This window comes from Saccopteryx leptura, chromosome 4 (assembly GCF_036850995.1).
Source record: "Saccopteryx leptura isolate mSacLep1 chromosome 4, mSacLep1_pri_phased_curated, whole genome shotgun sequence".
In the NCBI taxonomy this organism is placed as follows: domain Eukaryota; kingdom Metazoa; phylum Chordata; class Mammalia; order Chiroptera; family Emballonuridae; genus Saccopteryx; species Saccopteryx leptura.
In genome coordinates, this window is record NC_089506.1 from 16,809,454 (window position 1) to 16,815,777 (window position 6,324).

Below are 6,324 nucleotides of genomic sequence, written 5' to 3' on the forward strand. Positions count from 1 at the left end.
AACTGCAAGTGAAAATACAGTGGAATAAAATCTTTAATGTACTGAAAAAAAATCAACCTAAAATTCTCTGTGCACTAAAAATATCTTTCAGAAATGAAGGTAAAATACAGTTTTGCACACATACAAGATCAGAAATAATTTATTGGCAGCATACCACATTATAAGAAATTTCACAGATGATTGATCAATATACATTGTTACGATAGAGTGGTCCTCAAGGCATATTGAATTAATAATTTTACTTTAGTCTTAAACTAAATGGCCCCAGTAGATTGTTTTTGTTTTGTTATGTATTACTTTATGTGTCTAATTTTATAATTTCACCTTTTTCAGGCTTTCACCTATCAGTTCCCACCTTCATTTATCACCAGCTTTTTCTATAACAGTTTCTCTCTTTTCTGTCCTAATTCGCTGTTTCTCATCAATGGACCTAGAGACTAGATAAAAAAATATATATTAGAATTGAAAATAAAAGAATCTAAAATGACCTCACAGGTTTTAAACCATCCATTTTGTGTGATATTTTTAATCATTCAGAAGCATTTTCCCCCCAGCTATATCCTGGAAAAAAATAAGGCAACAATTATTGTAAGAAAACCTACTACAAATTGAATGTCCTCTATGTGCTAGTCATTATTCTAAATCCTCCACGTATATTATTTCTAATCTTTTTCATGGCCTTCAGAACCTCCAATATCTGCATCCAAAGTAGATAAGTTTATGAGTAAAGAGTAGGAATCGCAAAGTGCTTTAGCATGCCAGCTTTGAATCCAGATATTCCCAGTTAAAATTGTAGTTCTCTGCTTCCTAGCACTACATCTGTGGACAGATGACTTAGCCTCACATTCTTTATCTAGACAACCCAAAGGCCTATCATTGCATCACCTGCCCTTGACAGCTGAGTAGGTAACAGGGCATTCAAATTATATAAAACTATATACATATGAGAAGTATACATACTGCTCACAAAAATTAGGGGATATTGTGTTGCTTCATAATTATTTTGAAATATTCCCTAATTTTTATGAGTAGTATATATATATATTTTGGATATATAAAAATATATTTCTAGGATATATAAAAGCCTAGATGTTTACAATGTATATATCTAGTGCTCATAAAATAAACACAGCAACACAAAAACTTATCACTGTACATCTGATTCATGATACCTTATTCTTACTCTACCAAAGCACAAGGTCAAGGAAATAGATGTCAAACACAGAAATGGCAGACCCTTAGATAGATCAGGGATAATGAGATTGATTATCCATTTCTAGTAATCTTCCAAGGACAGCAAGTGTCATACCGTTTCCTTAAGGGAACCCAATGTCTGCCAGAAAAACCAGGAAGGAAAATTGGGTCCAATAATATGATAGATGAGTTAAAGTCAGTCTGTCGCCCAAAATATGTTGCTAGAATAATCTTTAGGGACAGTGACTTCACAATGAACCATAACTCAGCTAACATGGCAAGCAGTCACACAGTTGACATGATCTAATTAGGTCTCATCCTCAAGACGGTGAAGGGGATTCTGTGGACTTTTGAAGGAACAATTATCTCAAGGTTCACGCAGTATTATACTGGCAGAAATCTGGAGGAATGCTATTTCACTCAGGCTTTCCAGATACCCATTGAGTGTACAGATGGCTTCTTTTCCAAATGAGCAATAAACTCCAAAGCTAGAATCTTTGAGTCAGAATAACAGAACATTGGTACATAGATAGACCTAGCCTTTCTTTTGATTTCTGTTGGAGCTCAGATTCATCTCACTCTCATCACTGCCACTGCTGCTCATGAGTAATTCACACTTTGTGGAATTTTTATGACATCCCATTCAGTGCATCATCTCTGAAAGTTAGAAATATAAAAGAGCAGTGAATTATCTATGAATAGAGGCCAAAGAGTTAATCATTTCAAAGCATGATGGGATGGGATGTAATGGAAGGAAGGTCAGGAGTCAAGTCAACACCTGTAGCCATTTTATAGCACTCTCTACACGGGCCACTCAGTCAAGTGTTACACTGGTTTCTCATTGTTCTTCCTGCACCTTTCTTGTTCTCTTCCTATCTCTGTGTCTCTCTCTGTTCATCTGTCCTCACTTCTTTCTCTTCTTTCCTTTTCTTACCCTTCTTTTTCTCCGTGTTTTGTTCTTTTTATTTCTGTTCTTTTTCTTCATTCTTTTCACCTGTATATAGTGTAAAATTTTAAGACTAGCTGTTGTATTTGTTGAATTATGTTTAAGAATCCAGCTCTTAAAATCAGAGGGGAAAAACCATTTATACATGTCTCAAGAATTAAACAGTTTCTACGTGGCTTTATGCCCTGAGTCAATGAGCCTTATATTAAAACCAACAAGTTGGAAGCTGTTTGTTATTCACGGTCCCCAGAGAATCAAGACTCAACTTGGTCTACACCATCCTCATCACTGCTTTCTTCACCTGTTCTACAGTACCATTCCTTCTTCCATCTTTCTTCTGTAAGCTACTGTTTCTTTTTAAAAAATCAATTCTTGGCCCTGGCCAGTTGGCTCAGTGGTAGAGCATGTGGATGTCCTGGGTTTGATTCCTGGTCAGGGCACACAGGAAAGTGCCCGTCTGCTTCTCCACCTCTTCTCTACCCTTCCCTCTCTCACTTCTCTATCTCTTTCTCTCTCTCTCTTCCCCTCTTGCAGTCATTGCTCGTTTGGAGCGAGTTGGCCTGGAAGCTGAGGATAGCTCTATGGCTTCTGCCTTAGGCACTAAGAAGACTTCAGTTGCTGAGCAATGGAGCAATGACCCAGATGGGCAGAGCATCACCCCCTAGTGGGCTTGCCAGGTGGATCCCCATAGGGGCACACGTGGAAGTCTGTCTCTGACTCTCCTCCTCTCATTGAAAAAAATAAATTAATTAAATAAAAATCAATTCTTATCTCTTCTTTGGCTATATTTTCCATCTTTTTCTTAACCAAAAAAATATAACTGATTTTTTAAATACTTCTGTTGGAAATGTAAGTTTACCTTTTAAATGATCTGTCTTGGTAATAGCCTGAAAGAATGCTTTGCTTTTCTGCTGAAAAGATGATGAAGAATATAAAAGGGAAAATAAAAACAAAATATGAGTTAAATATGACTTGATTCTATCCAGTAGTCTTTAATTATATCAAAAATCCAACAAAGTCTTCAGAAAATGAAGATGTGTATTGTATAACTATAAAGGCATGTTTTTGTGGAAATATCCATGGTCTTTACATAGAAATTTTCAGAGAACAGAAGAGCAAAATTCAGTGGGGATCAGGATGTGTGATGAGGATTTGAACAAAAGAGTCACTTAGTAGGAGCAGGGAATAAAATACTTAGAAACTCAAGAAACGTGGTAGAAGTGATAGAAATGGAAAGGGGGGGGCATGAGTGAACTGTAACCATCAACTACTGTTAAATCCTTAAATCAGTCAACAAATATATTGAAGCCCTGCTCCATTCCAGACCCTCGGCCAGTCGTTAAAGCATGCTGGAGTGTCCATGGTATAGTGGGGTAAAAGAGAAATTAAAAGTTGCAGTGCATTTTAGAGATAAAACCAGGTGCATGGGAACATTTAGAATAGGCCTCTATTTCAAATATGTAGCGATGGATTCCTGAAGGAGGTGGCATCTCTCCAAATTTCAAAGAGAGTAGGAGGTAGAGAGGGAGGGTGAAAACATGTTTCAGCCATAAAGAGAATCTGGTTCAAATACAGGGAGGCAGGAGAGCACTGACATCTGAAAGCATTTACCGCGCAGCCTCTGCCATCGGAGAATTAGATTCCCCAATTTTCTAAATACATGAAAATAGGTGAGTTATTTCACTTTTCTTCACCTCCACTTTTTTCATCAGTGTTAAGGGTCTTACAGTGAAGATAAAATGAGAGTTCCAGAGATCATGCCCAGCACAGATTCCAGCACAAAGTATGCCACATCATAAGTGTTCAACATCATTACATTTCATCTAATCTAGTAGAGAGTAAGATACTCATTATTTTATGCAACACAGGAGAAAAATTTTTATAAAAAGCCACTGCAATTAAAATTAAGCTATTATCAATTGTGAGATGTATCCTAATTTCAGAAAAACTGAAATGCGAGGGGTTTATAAAAATTGCGTAGCTTAGAATTCATGAACCACAGTTAGTTTATCTTCCCAACTCCATTCAGTATATTGAAACTGCAAAACTCCAGGGTAAGACCATTGTCAATTGTCAAAACGAATGTGAATGTAAAGCAGGCCAGGAGGACAGCCGCTCTAGTAGTATAGTTACCGTTCCGTGATACCAGTGCACTTCCTTACCTCTTCTCAGATTCTATGAACCAATCAGCTAGTGGTCATTGAGCCATAGTGCCGCAATGCATCAGATGATCTACTGGCAGCTGCACTCCTTCCACAGCAATCCCAGCCGGTGCTCTGCAGTGCTTTCAGGCAGGCACTGGTCAGCCGGTCAGTATTTTAAGTCCTGTGGATCAAAGAAAAGGACCTCTGGTCCAAGAAACAATAATAAAAATTGCCCACTCACAATGCATCCTTATTTGTCCATCTGGATGTCATTCCACCCCTTTCGTAGAGTTCCTGGACTACTGCCTATCAAATTTTTAAGGTATATTCAAATAGCAGCCCACATTCCTCTCAAGTGAGCATTTCCATTATGCAAAGTATATCCTCCTTCTCTTCGGGTCTCCAATGATGGGCTCAGACAAGACAAGACAATTCCTTTTCTTGTATGGCTTTACTGATTTGGTTTCTCTCTTCTGATCTCTAAGTGTCATATCTTGTTCAAATGGTAAGGTACAATCCACTAAACTCTAAATCCACACTGTCCAAAAGAAAAACACTCTTCACACCAACGAGTGGTTGTGATTCTATTTTATTCCCTCCACAGAAATGAGAGCATGTGCTCTGATTAATAACAATAAACACTATTAGAGAAGTTACCATTATCTTCGAGGGAAGGAAAGCTCTTAGCATGGCGTTCACACGGCACTAATACTCAGACAGCATTAAAGCATCTCCAAGAAGGAGAAATGAATGGAATTGCTGGAATCAAATGTAACATAGAAGAAACAAAACTCGGGAAGAATCATAAAGCAGAAATCACCAAGACAGGCCATCTGGAAGTTCAGCAAACAGAAGCTACAAGCATAGGAAAGAGAGAAACGGATTAAGAGGATTCATAAATTGAATCCCACATGGCCAACAATGAACTGTATGATCTTACTAATTCATTTTATGTCTCAGGGCCTTTGTTTCCTGGTAACATTGGGATACTGAACTAGGTCAGGGGTTCTTAAAATTCATTTAGGTGAGCCATGAACATAAATGGGAAAAGGTACCTTTATTTTCTCTAAAATAACTATAATTTATAGCACTTCCTCCAATGACAAGCATGTAAGTGGTAAACAACAGTACCATTAGCAATACTTATGATTTTGTTCCAATATAAATTACAGATATTTTCACATTATGGTATAGTTGTTACAGATATCTCAAAATAGTTATGATCACCAGCTCTTCAAATTTACAGTAATCATCAAATTCACAGCTATTTCTTGTTATTAAATGCATTAGTAAAGGCGCACATACGTTGCTCTATTACAACATTCTTACAAGTGTTATTATTAATATATTGAACATAATTTATTTCTTTTATAATCATACATATGCTAGCTTTTGCTTTTTAAAATGTTATTCTGAAACAGGGATAATGGGATGGCCAACAAGGTCCCCAGTGCCTGGCAGTATCTAAGGGCTATTCCCAATATGCTGTAGAATTCTAACTCTGCCAGCTCAAAACCAGAGATGCCTCACTGAGAGGACACATGTCAAGGACAAACAATAGCAGGAGCCTGAACTGACTGGCTGCGGGATATTGAGGTGGCAACAACAAGCAACAATGGCTTTGAAATTTATTGAGTGCAGCTTCAGGTCATGTGGTGTGCACCAGGAAATGCTAAGAGAGAACAGGACAAGACTGAGTGACCCAGATCATCAGTAAGAAATACTCAGCAGGTCAACAGAGCAGACAGACTGACAGACTACAGAACAGCCCACCCTCCCGAAAAGGTACAAGCATATGGTGCCCCCAACACTTGTTGACAAGAATTTCCTCCTGTAGGCTATTAGTTGTTAGCAAGTAACAGTGAAAAGAACAGGGAATGTTATGGTCTCACAGAGTCCTCTTGGCTGGAAGCACAGGCACATGCTTTCATGAGCTTTGGAAGAAACTGCATGCTCTGATATGTTCAGTTCAAGGCCATGGTTGGGCGCATAAGGTCAAATTACAAGGATGGGCTTGCTTAGTGATGTGTGTCTATTAGA